The sequence below is a fragment of the Glycine soja genome, chromosome 20 (assembly GCF_004193775.1).
Source record: "Glycine soja cultivar W05 chromosome 20, ASM419377v2, whole genome shotgun sequence".
NCBI lineage: Eukaryota > Viridiplantae > Streptophyta > Magnoliopsida > Fabales > Fabaceae > Glycine > Glycine soja.
Window position 1 is genome coordinate 91,971 of NC_041021.1, and position 20,611 is coordinate 112,581.

Below are 20,611 nucleotides of genomic sequence, written 5' to 3' on the forward strand. Positions count from 1 at the left end.
AAACAATTGATTTTTTTTCATCACTTTTTAGTACCTATAAAATTTTGTTTTATCATTTTTGTTCATAAAATTATAATAACTAAAAGTGTTCAACAAAATATTTTAGAGATTAAAATGAAAAAATCGCGATTAATATTTATAGACTAAAAATACTTCAAAATTTTTCACAACAGTAGTTAAGTTAACAGGAAGAATTATATTGCTAACCGACAAAAATATGGGAATTAAAAGTGATCAAATTTTTTCTATGGGATTAAAAAAATGTTATTTTTGTTAAGTCTTACTTTTTATTTAATGCATCTTGCTTATGATTTTGTAATTTTTAATAAATTTTAATCAATAATAAAGAATATATTAAAAGAAATAATTTAAATAATATGTGTTGCTACTTTTCTAAATATAATTGTATTTATGTTTCCTATATTTTATTAAAGTATTTTTCTTAAGGTAGTTGATATTTGTATTGGTTTGCTGTCATCATCGTATGACTAGTAGTCTTTAATCTCTTGCAAAATTTATTGAAAAAGTATTTTGTAAATAAAAGTATTACAATTCAAGTTACGATGATAAATTTGTCTCCATTTAAAAAAAATGTATATAGGAGGTTAGAATATAAAGCATCTGATTAAGTTATGATCTAGAGGCAGCTATATAATGCAATTGCATGTAAGTGTAACGATGCCTGATACAAATAAGATACGAATACATCATAAATTGTGAAGTATCCGTGCATTAAGAGTGGATTACCATTATTGAAAGGTGTGAATCTTCACTATTAGTTGTTCATTTTTGTTAGAATATTAATGGGAGGATTAGAACTCAAGACTTCTCCTTTCTTCTTTTAGTTCTTAAACATTTCTTTCTTATCAACAAGTCAACCTTATAACTTTAATTATAAGTCTTTCAATTCACCTTCTTTGATATAAATAAGAATAGGAGCCATAAAATTATTACGAAATGAAGCTATTGGATGTTTGGCTCAAATGGCATTCATATTAAAAAAAAATGGCTGAATAAGTTATTGATTGTAAGAATTAATGCAGTGATAAGTGTTAAAAGGAAAAAATAACCTGATATTGATGGTCATGAAGAACTCCTCCATTGATGCATAGATTCAACTTCGTAGTTTTTGCAACATTATTGCATCACCACTCATTGGATGCATGGAAATATAAGTAGTCTCCAACTCAAAATAGAATATTGAACTTAAAAGTAGAACATAAAAAGAGGCAAAAATCGGTACACTGAAACCAACTTAGTAGATTCAGAAGATTACCGTTGATTGCATTGAAAGTTGAAACCTGTTGACTTTGTCTCCGCTATTGATAACATTTAATTTGTTTCTCTTAATTGACACAATCATAATGAACATAGAATGACAGCAGAACCTAATAAAACAGTTCAAATGGACACTCCACCTCTAAGCTGGCTCGTCCAAAACCAATTATATATTTATGCATTGTAAATTTAGATCAGATGAAATTTGAACCTTATGTAGCAGCCTAAAGTCTGTATTCATGTCTTGCAGACTTGCGAATAGAAAATGAGCAAAGGAAGAAAAAAAAAATACGCGTATCATTTATGGTAAAATATGCAGGTAATGGTATAATAAAGAATAAAAACTTCTTACTATGCCCAGCAAATGAAATACATATATTAAAATAAATCTATTAATGTATTTTTTATCTTATTACAATTAATTTTATTTAATATTATATTTTTTTACATATATAAATTTTAAATAAAAATCATAGATTTCATAAAAATTCATATATGTAAACATATTAATTATTATATCAAAATTAATTGTCACAAAATTTATTATCTAAATTTACATGTGCATTAAATATACATTAGAAATTTTAGTGTTATATATAGCGGCATTAATTATTTTATAATATAATTTATTTATAAGCTTAGTTGGTTAGAGTGTTGTGCTAATAACTTGAAAGACATAGGTTCAATTCTTGCTTGGAAAATTAATTTTAAATTAATTTGTAAAACATATTTTTGAAAAAAAAATAAAAAAATCATATGGGTCACTTACGGATTGTCAATCCATATTTCTTTTACAGAAGGATAAAATGAGAATTGCGCAAGTTATGTTGGGTGTATGGGCAATTTTCATGGTGCCCATAGCAATACCCTCAATTGAAAGATAAGAAAAGATGGGCTTCCCAAAACTGTCATGAGGCCCAATTAAACATGACTTTTTTTAGTAGGCTTAAGGCTAACCTGAAAATTGAAATTCATTTAAAGGCTTAGTATGAAGGTTTTAAATATGTTAATAAATTTATGCTTTGAGTTTGAAGGATTAAACTAAATAACACTGTTTTATATAATTGATAATACCCTCATCTTAACGTGCACCTGGTGTAGTAGGTAAATGGTCTATTTTAAAATCATAAGCATAACGAGTTAAATAAATGGACAGTACCAATTCGAGTCCAAAATCGACTAGGCGGCCACTCTTTAATTGCTGCTTGGCTCATTAAGGACTTCTAACATTATTAGTTATAGCCTCAGATCCAGAGAGAAATGAAGATAGAAAACACAAATGATGATGTATTTAGTTGAAGAAAAAAATAAAAGAAAAGAGAGAGAAATGTCAACTTATGTAAATAAAAATTTAATTTTTTCTTTCCTTTCACTTTTTTCTTTAATTCAATTTTCAAAATTTTATTTTCTCTCCACCTACCAAATAAGCCATTAATATTGAAATAACCTATCATTATACTATATATCTTTTTTCTAAGAGACATGGTTCACCATTAAGAAAATCTTTAAAATGATTTCAAACGTCTCTCAAATTATTATTTTTTAAAAGAATTTCCACTTCTTCTTTTCTAATTTTAACTAATTATACATTTAACTCGATTATTTTAATATATATTTTATATTATATGAAATTAGAGAATATTATTTTCAAGAGTGATTCAATATTCTCTTAATACACAATTCTTTAAAGAATTTTAAAAAATAAATTTAAATTAATAACATCTTTTAAAAGCCTTGAATATCCATTATATTTAAATATAATTTTTCATTTTTATATAAATTAAGAGTAAAATAAATTTAATTTATTTACAATTTTAATTTTTTTAGCTAATTTAAGCATAATTGTCTCTTCACATTTGCTCAGTACAACACTACAGGACGGCCAACGGTAAAATGCAGCCATTTTATAATTAACAACAATGAGTTCAAATTCTACTTAAATTAAAACTATAAACATTTCATTCTGCACTTTCAGTCCCTTTCATATTTTCCGTCTTCTTGTACTTCATCTACTAAAACAAGCACAACTCGTTGCATTCATTACTATCTCTGTCTTTTTTCATAGAAAAACTCTAGTTGTACAATATAATTTTAAAAAAAATATAGAAAAAGGAATGAGCAACGTAGTATAAAATAAGTAATGCGATGAAAAAAAATATATTGTAAAAAGTGTATATATAAAAAGAAATAATACAACTCTGTTTCATAATGTCGGCATGCATGAATATTCAAAGAAACCAAACCAAGTCCAAAATGCAAAATTATAACTACTTCTATGTCTGTTTTCTTGTTTTGCTTCAACAACCGTGGAGCGTGATGAATTCAAAGTTGAAAGACTTGGATTCCACATTCCAGAGACAATTATGCTGAGTATTAGAGCACCGTCCCCAAGCAAAATGAATCAGTTGAGCAGTGGTCCACCCAAGAGAGGGAGGGGCATGCAATAAATTAAATTTGTAGCTTTTACTCTCAATTCTCAAATGGCAAATGTGAACCCAATTCATGCCTTTTCCTTAACAGTTCCTCAGTCGCTGTTCTTGATTCCCCTGTCGGTGGTGAATGAACTGTGACTACAAGAATATCTATTTCATCAAGGGGCCCCCATGCTTCTTTTATGACTTGTTTCAAAGATCACAACTATTACTATTGCTCTAGCTGGCATTCAGCAGATAAATGTATTGCAATATCCTATGAATTCCGTATTGCTTTATTTGGTTGAACAGAGACACAAGACCTAGCCATGACCTAGACATATTTTCTTCTATCATCTTCTTCTTGTTTTTATTCTAAGTATCATCTTCTTCAATTAGAAGAAGCAGAATAAAAATTATTATAAAATGGGAATAAAATTGAGTTTAGATTCCTTAAACAAAATCCCATGTTCATTATAAATAAAAAAAATAAAAAAATAAAAATTGAAAAGGGAGATCTCACAAACAAAATGCGAGGAGACGTGTATTCGTAATTGTTTGAGAAGCTTGCTTTGTTTCATCCATCCTAAAGTCTTTTTAGGCAGGAATAAGTCTCAAAACAACAATAAAATAAACCTAGGGTTTAGGCCGACTTAATAATATTTGTGCATTTTTTTTTTCATTTTTAAGAAAGGAACTTCAATAAATTAACTAGAAAAAATATTAAGTTAATAAACCGTAAAACGGGACCTCTTAACATAGACAAGAAAATTAATAAATGCATCTTAAGAAAGCAAGTTCGTTTTACTTTTAACATCATGAAACAAGCAGATAATGCAGATAGGAGCCAAGAGATTATAAAAAATAAATAAAAATAACAAGTACGTGTAATTGTGTTTGTTTGACCAAAACATCTTAAGTCTTTTGTGATCAAATGTGGTGCAAATCAAGAATAACGATATAAACTAGATTTTGTGGAAATTTAAATTAAAGTTTGCGAACTTAAGTTTGATTAAATTTAAATTTGCACCCTAAATTTATAAAAAAAAAAATATAAGCCTTGTTTTTTTAAAATTGAATTTTTAAGCAAAATTTTACTCTCAAATTATTTTTACAAGTAACCAAACATAATCTAAATTTTTATACTCTTAATATACCCTTAATTTTATATCAAACCAAAAAAAAAAAACATCAGGCTTATAATTTTTTGGCGAATCCGACCAAGAACAAGATATCTCACATCAGGAATGTTATACTATACAATACAATGTTATTATAGGGGTCTAACTTCTCCTCCCACACCTTTGACTTGTTTTTGCTTCACGTATCATTAATATCTGAAAAAAAAGTCTTACTTTCCAAAAGGAAAAGGTGTCAAATTTAAAATTTAAAAATTTATAAACATGGCACATACAATTATAGAACAAAAAAACAACTAGACGAATGCTCAACAAAGAAATTCTTGTGTGATGTGTACCTAGAAATGGAAAGTCCTTAAATTAGCTTATTGAATGATAAATATTAAGTAAAATTATTTATTAGTTGATGAGTGTAAAATAATATAAATAGACATGTTTATATGTTATTTTTATAAAAAAAATTAATTTATTTTATTGATAAAAATATATTTTGGATTAATTATAATTTAGATTTTTAATTCATTTTAAACTCTTGTAAATTTTTTATTTATATATCAATTATTTTAACTATAATTTTTTAGTTTCATTTATTATAAATATTATATTTTAAAATATTCTTAACCTAGTTTAAAATAAAATAGATTAACATAAACTTATCTAAACACCATACTTTCATTTTTTTTAATTAGTGTATTTAAAATATCTTGAAGTAAAGTTTTAAAATAAAATAAATAATGCAAATAGTGTAATAGTTAAAATAGATTAACCCGTATAAAAAAATATCAAACCGTATAAAAAAAATTTAAAATAGATTAAAACTTTATAATATTGGTCTCTGATTTTTTTTCTTCAAATTACTGTTCCCTGTTTAAAACATGCTTCAAGAAAGGGAACAGGTGGATATTTTGTTTGGCCCACAGAAACAAGTGGATGCCAAATAGTTTTTTTAATAGTGAGTTAGTTATTTTGTCAATTTTCTTATTTCTTTCTTTCACAATTACGTATTTTAAATAATTCTATTTTTTTCAGAACATATTTTTATTAAAACTTATTTGTTAGCTTTATCAGATGAAGAAAATTTAAATTTTAAATTGTTAAATATATTTTTATTTAATATTTTTATAAAATAGTAAAAAGATATTAATTTTAATTTAGAAAATATAAATTAAATTACTTGTTTAATTTTCACTCTCACGGCACAACTCGTATTCTACACATGATCCGAATCTAACATCCAGCGACGACAAAAACTAAGAAATGAGGGTATTACATGGATTAGTGGAGCATAATATATGTGTTGAAGCAAAAACTTTCAAGTTAAAACTTTATTAATAACAAATCTGCCTAGTTTAGGTTTCTTTTATTTTCATATACTATAGTTTGCGATTCCTGCACAATTTTTTGTTTCTGGTGTGGTACATCACTCTTCACTCTTTTTAAGTAATAAAGATAAATAATGGCGACAGTTTGTATGGTAGGAATGATTCTTACAGGCTGTATGTCAGAAACTTAGCAAGTGTTGGACTTTATCCAAAGAAGATACCATAATTTAATTCAACAAATCATTTATGACGAAGCAGCCAATGCAAGGGAAGGGTCATTAACTATGCAAAGTGTCCGTTTTCACGCGTGAATGAGTTACTTTTAAAAGTTAGAGTAGACTAGAATGAAATATTGTGGTTTGTTTTTATTATATTGGGTACTTCTTCTTTTTTTTAATCTTATAAAAATATTTTAATTGGCTGGTTTTTGTTTTATTGGTCATCTTTGAATTTTTTTAGTTAATTGCAATGATCATTTTTTATGATTTGTTTTTATTACACTTATAACTCTTTTTTTTAATCATATCTATTAATTTAGTGAAACTTCTTTTAATAAATTCAATAAAAAAAACATTCATTTATGAAAGAAAAAACAAAAGACAAAAGAAACTAATATTTAAATAATGTATCAAGAATATTATTAGCAGTCATTTTAACACTTAATTATATACAATTTTTTAATTTACTTAACTTTAAATTTTAATTTAACTTGTCAAAATTTAATATAAACTATTTTACACATATACATTTTTCAAAAATCATTTTAATGTAAAATAATTATGAAGTTAAAATGAATGAATAAGAACATTTTAGGCAAAAAAAATTATTAAAAATATGTGTTCCTCATGTGACTGTTTTAAACTAATGTTTCTCATGTCTAAAACATCAAAGAGTGGTTTTCACACTAAAAAAAATTAAAGGGTAATTAGTGAAACGAAAAATCAACAATTATAATAATTTTAGAGGGTTCAAAAAAGCACGAGTGCCTAGTGTAATAAGAGCAAAAGGAAGTAGTATCATTGTAATTTACTCTAAAAGTAATATCGAACAAAAAAAAGGATAATGAGTATAATAAATGAAAGTCATAGGTGTGATCATTTTAAATAACTAAAAAAAAGGAAAAGGTGTCTAGAGAAATGAAAAATAAACTATTATAATATTTTTTGTAGAGATAAAAAAATATAAAGATGTCCAATATATTAAAAACAAATCACAAAAGTGATCAGTATAATTTAGTCTAAAAGTTAAGTAAGACAAAATGAATTATTTATTACCTTTATAATAAATATTTTTTTCATTTTAATTCCTTAATCAATGTGATAAAAACATTGATTAACAAGATGAATATATTACTGAATCAATATATTAAATTAAGAGAAATGCTAATTAGATTTTTTTTAGAATCAAATGTTAATCATTATCTTTAACATAAAATTATATTATTTATGAATTTTTTGATGTGTTGTTACGATTTTTATAATAAATACTTTTTATTTTAGCTCATTAACCAATATTCTAACCACAATAGTTATCGAGGCGCTTAAATTAACTAGGAGTAGATCCATTATAGTAATAGATTAAATTAATATATTTCTTTTTACTAGTTCACTTTTGAAGAGTCTTTCTACGCACCACTTCATATTTATTCCTTGCTTTGAAGGAAGTTACGTTCTCTTCTGTTCTCTTCAGCCACTACTACGTACTATGCCAGCTAAATATGCACATCAATGTTGGCCTTTTAGCTTAACAAACTCCTATATTTAGTTGTCTTCTTTTTTAGAAGAATTTCTCTTCCTCATTACATTCTTTTCTCTCTCTTTTTTCCCATTATTTGTAAAGTTCAAGTTCATCAATGCTTCTATATTTAAAAGCTCACAAGCAATTCCAGCGGTTTATTTCACCAAATGATATGCTCTCTCTCTCTCTTCCGACACACATGCGGGGGACAGTGGGCTTTTGATTTGATAACCCACCAGGCACCAACAACAACAACAACAGCAAAGCATCCTAGGACGGACTCTGATTTTGTAAATTAAAGTTAGAACTCGTACTTAGCTTGCCAGGTTCCAGAAGATCCTGAGTCAATGAATATAAGAATTAAACTTCAAATTTGTCTACTAATTTATTTAATCAAATTTATGAATGAGGAATATATTGATGTACTAACAAACAGCTGAATATTTTTTTGTGTTGTCAGTTTGACTTTAAATAATCATTAGCAATTATTTTGTTCATATTTGATTTCCTGTTTTGGATAATTAAATTAGTATAATTCATTATACTAATCCACTTTATTAATGAAGTATTATTAATACCCACTACGTACACTGAATCTCTCGCAACTTATATATAATTCACAATGCTAGCTAGCTAAATCAACAAATAAAGTTAATTATAGATAATTGTGTTAATAAGTCTAATGTGACCCCCAATATATCTTGATACCTTCTCTCAAATGCATCGAGTATATATCTTGGTAAATGAGTTAAAAATCCTAAATTTGTACATAGAAGTGGTTCATTACTTGATGACAAACAACATGTTGTCTTTCATAGGATTCTAACAAAACTTACCAAACATATAAAATTTGGCCATGTGGATTGTTGGTTGCCCGACACAACTAAGGGAGTCATGATGAAATGAAATTTCAGTAGAAAAGACATTTGGATTGATTGATTTTGGCGCTACTTATACCAAGTATATATTGGAATAATTAAATTTGAGTAAAGATTAGATTTTTAAAAATAACATATTTTAAATAAACTAAAACATATATTATTTTCGTAAAAATTATATATAATAAATTTGATTTCGTCTTACTAAAATAACATAAATTCTAAACGTATTTTCATTATTATGTCTTTATAATTTGGTAATACTTATTATTTAAAATTTTATATTAAATCAAAATAATAATTTTAATTAATTATGTAATTAAAAATTTATCGAATCAATAGTTAATTTACTTAATCAATGTTAGATACAGTAAAATATTTATAAATTATCATTAAAAGAATATTCAATTATATGAAATATTTTTAAATTTTTAAAACTAAAAGTTTTGATTGTCTATATCCTTATATTTAAAAATTATAATTCTTATCATTAATAAAACAATACTTTATCAATTAAGTTAATCTTCTCCTAAAATATTTTAAAATGTACTCACAGATCATCTGCATTTAAAAATTCTCTTATAATATGCAGTATGTTTTATCATCGATATTTAAATACTATTTTAAAGTTGAACAACTTATAATACTGCATACGTGATTATTTTTTTTTTTCATTTCTGAGGGGTTAGATTTGGATTATAGAACAATAAATGGAGGAAGTTAATATTCATTTTTAAAAAAAGTTAATAGGCACTGGTAAAAAAAATTAAGATGAGAATTTAATTATAACAGTTCCTGAAAAATCAATGTATATGTGAGTGTTGAGTGCGTACTAGCTACAGCAATTTTGTCTATGAACAACTCAATTAAAGCAAAGAATGAATGAAAATTGATAGTGGTGTCAAGTGGGCGTGTGGTAGAACCCACGCATCATAAAGACGCACAAAGTACTTTTTTCCTTTTGGTGGTGTATCATGCATGCTTGCGTGGGTCCATCTATTCCTCGCAATATTTTCCCTTTTATTGTCTTTACATTTATATCATTCACTCATTTTGCCGTACAATAACAATTTCTTGATTATTTACACTCATTAGATTTGGTAGCTGGGAACTCGTCATTTGAACTGATGATTCTACATCAATCAAATTTCAATTAGTATAAATTGCATGAGTTAGTCCTTGCAAAAATATCACGTGTATACCTATCTATTTACGATTCTGATGCAAGTAAAATTTCAAATTTTGACTATGTGCATACCTATCTATTTATGATTTTGATGTAAGTAATGTTGAGATTTTGACTGTTTCATTTTACACATGAAAAGTCAAACTGAATTAGGTTCCATCTATTGTACAGAAATTGGGCTTGGAGTTAAATCTCCGAAGTCTGAACTCCCAATTTTATATAGTTTGTTTGAGTTCAAGTTCAATTACATAAAATAAAAATAGCTATTTTATAATATTTTGAATTTTAATTTACATCCTAAGAGAATCCTGATATGCAAACTTTTCATTGTATCCCTCTATGTATTTCACATTATATTGAAATGGAAAAGCAGGGGTTTTCCTTTGTCAAAAAAAAAAAAAATTACATCCTAAGAGAAAATTCTAACTATTTATGAAAATCAAAATAGTAGTTCATATATACCGCAACTATTGTTGCAAGTTGCAGCTGTACTCAAACACTATGCTGCTGGTCATGTGCATCACCATAGTCACAAACATCATCTGATCATTGCTAGCGGTGTTTGATCGATATCGCTGTCGCTATATTCATATATTGGCATTTTATGATCATCGTTTTTAATTTGCAAATTTTCTTCAATAACTCCAACTTTTTAGCTTCCACCATCACCGTCACAAACTAAACACAAGCGAAAGCTGAATTGAGAATCATATCTCTAATAATTTAAACTAATTATATATTATTTTGATGCTAATACTCAAACAGTAGTAGAATTTGAATTTAATTTACAGTTATAATCAAGTAATCTCAACTTCTTATTTGTTGTAACATAAAACTGATGATAAAGCTCTAAATCCAATATTACTAGTTTTGACTTTTTATAGAATCAAAATTAAAGTTTTCAATTCTATTTTCGAGTGGACCTTTAGATCCGTTGTATATTTTCTTAATTCTAATTTAAATTCGCATGTGAATGAACCACAATTGATCACTATAGTTGAACTTATGTGTACATTAATTGAGTAGTAATCACACATGCTGTTCATCAGTACTTAATACTTATTTATATTATGGGGATAAGACGAGGATGAGCTGTACCTTACCAGAAAAAAATACCATATGTTCATGTTTTTAATTACCTAGGCCTGTACTCTATCTCTATTCATTATAATTTCTTTTGTGAATGTCTCTCAACGGTCAAGCAATAAGCATTAACAATTATATTAGTCAAGTAAGGAGTGAGAAGTTTTTTCTTTTAATGTAGGCTAAGCCGATACTAAATTTATTAAATTAGTATAGGCTAAGGCTAGTTTCAGCATTTTTCTAGTCAATGAAATTTTTTTTGCGCTGTTTATTTTATTTTTATTTTGTTGAGTGGCACATTAAATAAAACTCAGAAAAGATATAAATGTAAATATAAACCAATTATTAGACATAAATACAAACTAAGAATATGTTTGGATAAGCTTACTGAGAACCATATTTTACTATAAAAAATAAAAAAATGAAATAAATTTCTCCCTAAATTAAAATTAACTTACGCATTAGCTTATAAACGTCACATAGGATATCTTTTTTTTATCATGTACCACTTTCTCTTCCATCTTAATTCTCGATCTACCTACTTTTTTTTCATTTTGTCTTTCTTTCTCTTCACATCACTTATTATATTTTTTACTTTTTCTCTTATTTTTTATACACTACCAATCAATAAAAAATTCATTTATATAATTTTTAAAGTAATTATTATAAAAGTGAATAAACTATTATGCATAATATTTTATATTGTGAGTACAAAACAATAAATAATTTATAATATTTTTATAAAAAAAAATATTACAAGATTTTATAAAATATATATGTCTTGACGAAAAAAATTCAAAATACTTATATTTTTATAAATCATAATTATTCTCTATACATTTTGATATTCTCTGAAAATGTTGTATGATTTTCTCATTGTCAACATTCTAAAAGAATTAGAAAGATAAAATGATAAAATTAATATCAATTTATTCTCTCTTTTATCTCTTATAACTTTTTATATTTATTTTAAAAATATATCTTATGGGGACAACACTATTTTCTTTATAGGGAAAAAAGTAAAAATAATTAGATATATTAATGCAAAAAACAAAATTTTGTGGGAATAATTGCTCTCATAACCTTGTGTTGATCCGTTAGTGTGAGTATACAATTTATTTTCTCTCTACATATACAAAGGTATTGGAAAGGGCATATTACATATCATTATGATTGCTGTTTTGTTTTTTTTTATGCCAAATAAGTTCATTAAGATTGGATACAAGGATATCTTCATGGTGGATCCAATAATAAAACAATTAAAGCTTAAACTTTAGAGTTATTAACATAAAAAATTATAAAACAAAAAAGTCACACGTATAAAAAAATCACACATTTTGATCATAAAAATCTAATATATGTCTCTCTCATTTAAAATAAAATAAAAAATATTTTAAAATTTATTTTAAATCTCAATGATCTTTGGACCGGTCCTAAATACCCTCCCTTTCCTATGAAAAGATACAATTAAATTATTTACAAGTAATATTCCCCAGTATAACAAACAGATTATGGCAACACCAGCGATAACAAGATGAAAAAACTCCTAGGATTGCATACGAACACACTACCCCTACAAAACAAAACCAACCATCAATAATCAATATATAATATATAATATGCAGAACATATGTAATTAAGCAGCTAGCAACTAAAAAAACTGCCATGGACGCACGCACTTATGCTTGCTGTGAATAAAAAAATATCATTATTATATACGCTTGCTATATTATATGGATATGGATAAGATGTGGGAGGGGCGCTGGAGTGAGACTATTCATCCCATCTCAGCTCTTAATAACTTATATTACATCAATGCATGATAGTTTCTTTTCACATAATATATCAATATATAACTTGCCAATTTGATAATAACCAATTCCAGAATTTTCTCCTTTTCATTGATTTTGTCGGGTAATGATTCCAAGTTATATACCAAATATGTCTTGGATCCATTTTCACTAGGGCATACACGTCCCCACCAGAGCGCGCGCTGAAAACGTACCAATGCCCCATATATTGTTGTTCATTCTTTTTCTCTTTCTTTCTTTATTATTAGAAAGTGGACACACGTAGGTGTTTTCTCGTATACTCTTTTCTCATAATTCCATTTTATGGACAAACTTAAACGGAAAATTTACCTTTCTGCAAGTATAATATATAGTTCTGTACGTACGTACGTACGTACGTAGTTGGGACGGTATTGCTTAATTCTTAGTATTGCATTGCATGGTTGTTCGGTGTCTTTGTCCCCATTGATCTCTTCTATTCGATCAGTAGGAAAGTTCCTGATTGCATGATCTGTCATCATGAATATCTTTGATGCAGTGTACCACTAAAGTGACTCAACCATGTAAAAAGAGAGACCACTGCACCAGAATAAAAAAGTAAGTTTTGTTTTCCACTTTCTTTTGTCAACAACATAACACGACACAACACAAAAATTATCAATTATTTCCTTTAATTTTGAGATACGTTTTTAAAATACGTATATACAATAAATTAAAATAAAATAACTACATATAATGGTAGGTGTGTAATATCACGTATAATATTAATTTTTTGTGATAAAATCATATGTATAACTCTAGCTAGTAGCTAGGAATAGGAATTAGGAAAGTTTGTCTTTGGTTGAGTGTCTTCCCAAGTGCATCTCAATGCTTGTTCTAGACTCCAAATGTATCACGTGACAAAATCAGAAAATACATTTAAAAAGAATTAAGGATGAAAAAGGAAACAACAACAACAACTAAGGTTTGATTTGGACAATTGCATATAAACACACGTATATATTTATCATACAAAATCATTTTATATATGCTGTTTGTCCTTTTTTCTTTAATATAAATAACTAATTAGCAGGGTGTAACCTTGTTTCTGAAAGGAAGTTCACTTTTAAGGTAAATATCAAGATTAAAGTTAAAAACATACAAATAAAAAATTACCTAATATTATATATGGGATAGAAGTGTAATTTTTTGGGTATTTCAAAAGGCACATGCACGTTTCCCATTTTTTGGCTAGCATTTTTATAGTTTTTACATATCAATTTGTTTTGAAGGTTAAATTTCAAACAAGCTAGTAAGAGGCATTGGCTTGCAAGCATGATATTAGGCCTTATGCAGTGCAAATCTGCCAATGTCTCACTCCTGTGTGTAATAATATGGTAATTAGAAATTTAATGAGCTTATTTGAAGAGAAAAAATGATTATTTTTTACATGATCTCTTATATGAAAATGTGGTTAGTCGATGCTTATTAAACATTACTGTCCACTATATACTGTATTTTAACGTGCAGATTAATTAATGTTAATTTAATATTATCATTAATATTTTAATCAACTAATTATATATAAATATCTAACAATTTTTTTTCTACATAAAAAAATCTAACAAATGTTTAGTTATCATTAACATTTAACAAGGTATATATGTTAATACACAAGGATGGATCCCGGAAATGACCGAGGGGGGACTGTATTTTTTTTTTTTTTTTTTGTATTTTAGGGTGGATTTGATTTGAAGGAGTGAAAGAGATGTGATAATGAATTAAAATGAAAAGAAGTAAAATATCTGAATTAAGATAGAGTGTAAAGACATGTGATCCACACTAATTTTTGAAAATTGCATCTCAAATATAGCTAAGTATAAATTAACCAAACACTACCTTAATTAATTACTTAACTATTTAACAAATAAATATTTGATAAAAAAATAATTTTATAAACTTATTTATTAGTTTTACACATAAAACTAATTTGATTTTTATTCAAATGATATAAGAAAAAAACTTGTGTATTTATAATTCATACTAATTTTTTATTTCAAATTTTGAAAGACTTTTTGGTCTCACAATCACAATATCAATTAAATAGACAATAATTTCAGTTTTACAATAAAAAATAACAAGCTCACTAAATATTATAATAATAACTAAAAATCATCAATTTTTATAACAAGTATATATAATATAATCTTAATAATAATTAATTTTAATAATTAGATATATAATACATAAATGAGACTTATAACAATACACAAGACATAGTTAGGCAAGATAGTAACAATTGATTAAAAAATCATAAAAATATCATTATTATTGTTAATTAATATACATATTTCTTTGGGTTAGATTATAGTTAGTAGTAACAAATATTATTAAAAAGATACTATTAAATTTTTTGTATAAAATCAATGGTAATATGTATTATTAGATTTATTAATTAGTGTTTGTTAATGTTATAAGTAGTTTATATATTATTATGATTATTATTATTGTTTACAATTAAAGCTTGGGGGCATCCCCTAAATCCGTCGCTGTTGATACACCATAATTAGTACTTCAAAATAATTAGCGTGTAATAAGAATTAAGAAACAAAAATTTATCCCAAAATAATTGACATTTTAATTTTTTAATGTGGTACTAATTATACTATTTTTCACTTATACCCTAATAACTACTATTGTATTGCACATTATTTTTAATAGGGATTAATAGCAATAAGATTAATTTAGTCAAAATGTTACTCTCTCTTATTTATTTATTTATTTTTATCTATGAAAAAAAATTGAGATGGTAATTATAATAGAAAAGGGAGTATATTACTTAATCAACTTTTCAATGTCTACTGATAATGTAAGGAAGTGAGGGCCTCCGGGAGATATGAGACTCTGACTATGACCTTGAAGTGTTTTATCGAGGATGTTGCTAGACGGAGGTTTCTTATAAGCAATTACTATAGTTGGGAGATGATAAAAAATAAAGACTTTGAGGTTTAAATTCTGGTTCTGATCATTACTATTACTATATAATACTTTTTGTTCGCATATGCTATTTTTTTTTATTAAGTTGATACAAATGAGGTGAAGTTTAACTTTCAAATAAGTTTGGAATTTAGCGTCATATAAATAAAACTAAAATTAGTGGAGTGTAATGTTTACATAAGTTTAGAATTTGACATCATATGTAAGTAAACTTCAAGGCATTGTAGTAAAATGTAATTTACTCTTCTTTATTTTTTACTCAACAAAATTTCCAAACTGCATTATTTTTCTTCTCGATCTCTTTGTATGGTTGTTACTGTTAATTACAGAAAATTGCCCTACTAGTTTTTATACCTTGATTCACATTGAGAAACACCTGATATATCCCCAACAACTTAAAATATGTCATCGCCTGCCTCTTTTTATTGCTTTATGTTCTTCGACATCACAAACTACAACAAGAGCTCCCTCTAACTGAATATAATTATACCGGCCTTTAGTTAAATTCTTGAAAATTAGTTTTTTATATATATAATTTTTGGACGTGATCCTATCCGGATAATAATAGTACTCTTTGACATTATATTAATTTTTGGCGATAAACTTAATAAGCTTCCGCTATTAAACAGGCACCACACATGCATGATATACTTTTTCCAATATGATCACTAATTTAGTTGGAAACATCCACTTATTATATATTTCATTGTCGGAAGCTGTTGCAGTGACATCGCTCTTATCTGGTTGTTCTTTTCCAAATCAGGACCGCAGCTCTAAATATTTAGTGGCACTAAACTTGTATTTTAAAAAAAAAATGAGAAATTAATATTTACATATTATATATACATAATATATTTTTTTTTATGAATTTTTAATTATAATATTTTTATATTTTAATGCATAATTAGGATTTGTATATTATATGTTTGAAAATTAATTTTAGTGGAAACTATAACTATTTCCTCTTAATAATTACAATACCTTAGTTAACTGAAAGCATATATAGGCAAACATTTTTATACAATAAAAAATTAATAGGGATAAAAAGTCAAAGATTACATATAAGACCAATAATTTAAATGCATGTATGTGAAAAAATTATTTATCATGTTAACTATGAACTCATTTGAATTCTTAATCTAGTTTAAATTATTCATTTCTTTTTATGTATACATCTAATCGATCACTTCTGGTTGTATATATACAATTTTGAATTACTTACAGAAAATGATAAATAAATTATAACCTTGATATTTACAAGATAATTAGTCTTATATAATCAAGTTAGTGGGATATGTCGGTCAAATAAAAAAAATATTTGCATGAACATATATTATTGCTATTTACATTTTTATGTTTTGTCAACAGTTTTTTTCCTCTTGTTATATACTTATAAAACAAACAGCAGGTTGTGATACTCCATTTTCCTTCCTTCTCATTATGATGAACAAATTAAATTTTCAAACACAAACAGTGGACTTTGTAATCAATTTTCACAAAGGTGAAAGAAAAGTAGGACTTAATTAAGATATCCACTAGCTTTTCGCTTCACAATAAATCTGTAAAGGAATTAAAAGCAAAAATACGACAGCATAAATTACAGCAGTACGAAAATGCTGGCAATTTACAACTATGAAGCACTGATCATTAATTAGGTGGGGGCAATTATAATTTTTTAAAATTATTTTATGAAGATGGCTTAAATTGAAAATTTGAAGAGTGGCATGTCTTCTTTATTAATTAATCTTTAGTGTGATTGGTGCAGAAAAACAGTGGGAATTTGGGGAGAGACAGAAGGGGGAGGGGTCCCATACCTCATATATGTGTTTGGCGGCCAGCTATGGTTCTTTTGTCTTGCCTTGGATTCTTATCCTTACCCTCAAACCTTTGGTAGTTATATATACCATGCATGATTGAATTGCATCATATCATATACTATATATATAAATAAACATGAAATCAAGTGTGGAGGAGAAAAACATATTTGTGACGATCGAATGATAAATGAATATAAATTATGGTTATTGTCATTATTATTGAACAATCAATGATGTTAGACCTAATCTAACAAACCAATAATTATCTTTTTGATCAGGTTCCAATATATTTATGTTAGTAGATAAACGTCAACCAATTTCGTGTAAGATATGCTATGTATCACACAGCTCGGGCTGCCCACCATTAGGCAATAGGATCAATTATTATTAGTTTGATATCTTTTTATGACTTATACAAAAATCAAATTAGATATCTTTTTTGTGAAATTTTTTTAATCCAATATAAAAGAGTGCCTTTTTCCGTCAATTTCTTTGACTTCCACTTCATCTTCTTCTTTTATTTTTACTTGTTCTCAGCAAATCCAATTTATATTAAAGTAGTAAAACCCACTCTTACTTCAAAATCTTGATAGTTGACTTATTTAGAACATCAATGACGTCGGTCCTTATTTTGTTTCTATAAAAAGTTCAGTAAAAATTACGTGTAACTATATCCACCTGAAAGCAATTAATTCTAACTTATGTGTTTTCTCATATCGTGACAAAAAAATATATTAGAAACAACAAAAATTACACGTATTTCGAATATTAGCAAATACTTGAATTAATTGATATATAATTGTTTCAACTTAATTTTTTTAAAATTTTCTTGTTGCAAGTGTATAGAAGAGATTAGTTCCAGACTGTTTGATTTAAAGAAAATAAGGGGAGAAGAACTTTAATGGAGCACATGAAGGGGGAGATAATTATTTTATTGTTTGATTTATAAGGGGAGGCGAAGAGTTCTAAAATTTAAATTACTTTTGTATTATTATAAATTTGAATTTCAAAACATAAGTAGATATATTTTAGTAACTTCAATTGGATTTCAAATAAGATCAAAATATATTTTTTGTTCTCATAAAATTAAAAATATATTTTTAATTTTTGCAAAACTATTATTATTGTTATAAAATTAAAATGTGTTAAATTTTGACCAAAGTAAAATTTAAGTAAATTTAAACCTATATGAGATTTTTTGGGGTTTAAAATTGTCATAAATAACACAATAATCATTACAGATTAAAAAAAATGCAATTTGTAACTAGTTTTCTACATTTTGTGATGATTTTCTTCAATTGTGATAGGTTTTCTATAACACGTGGCTGTCTTTAACTTTCGGAAATCAAATTGTTAAAAAAAATGCTACAAATTGCAAAATATAGGTTTGGATATGCCCAAATTTTGCATAATGAAAATTTTTTCAAATTTCAATTTTACAAGAATAAATAATATACTAAAATTTTGGCAGCATGAATGAAAGATATATTTTTGTAATTTTATGAGAATGAAAAATATATTTTTAATTTTATTTATCCCCTCCCTCTCAAATCCCCAAATATTGGACTAGAGCAAAAATTTGAAAAAAAGAGAGATTTTTCTCTCTTCCTAAAATTGAACCAAATAACAAATGTTATTAAAAATTTCTCCTCTTCTCTTCCCTTCAACTAAACACTATATACGGATATGCTTGATAGACACTAAGGTACAATAGAAGAAAAATAATACAAGACACATACTTAAGTCACAAAATATGTTTTTATTTTATGTTGTTTGGCTAATAATGGAGAGTACAAGAAAAATAATGTAAAATTTACTATAATATTACCTTTTTTTATATTTAAATGTTTAAGATTAATGCATATAGATTGAAAAATATTTAATAAAGATAAAATATTATTACATATGGAATAAAATATCTTTATTTAATATATTAATTTTTTATGTCTGTAGCACTAGCACCCGTAGTGAATGTTAAATACGAATATATTTGAGAAAACAATATTAATTAGATTTTAAAATTTTAAAGCATAAATCATTTTTGGATAAAACAATGCTAAAACATCTAAAGATACAAACAAGTAAATTGTTTTTCATATGAATTATATTAATACAATTCATATAAATTATTTGAATATAACAACAATGATAACGAAAATCAGAATGACAATAAAAATTATGATATATAATGATAATGATGATGATAATAGTGATAATAATAATAGTAAATATTTATTTTTTGTTTAATTAATTAACTTCTTTTAAAAGATTAATTATTTATTTTCATAAAATACGACTTAACAATAGCTTCAAGTATATTCTTCTAAAATAGTTATAACTTCTATAGAAGTTACATGTATAGATATCAAATAAACTAAGGTAACAAAAAGTAGATCTTATTAATTTGTAAGAGTTTGATTAATTAAATTGATTAGTTATTTATTTTCATAAAAAATATATTATTTTCAAAAGAAAAGTAATTATTTTCCCCCAAAATAGTTATTTCTTAACTCGTACTAAGCATTATTATAACTTCTGTGGCTTAATTGGGTAGATATGTATAGATTAGGCCGTGTCATTTTCACTGTGCTTAATTTGGACATCTTTAGTGATAAAGATAAAGACAATAAAGTTCTAATAATAATAAAAAAAAGAAACATCGTATTACATGTGTATCGGTATCTAGTATGATTGTGATATATAGAGCATTTATTTATTTTTTTGGTACTGAGGAGGGGCTAAGGAGTCCCTAAACAACAGAGAAACCTCTAGGATAACAGAGGATTAATCAGGACCCTCAAGCCAATCTATAACATTTGCTTCTCTGAAAACATGGCTGAGACATGAACCATATGATAGTAAGGGTGAGACGTGCATTTTAGTCAACAAAAATTGTTTCCATTCGTCCTTGTGTGCCCCCTGTTACCTTGTTCTTGAAGCAAAGGAATTGGAATGTTCACATCACTCATTGTTTGATCATAGAGGACTTGCAGA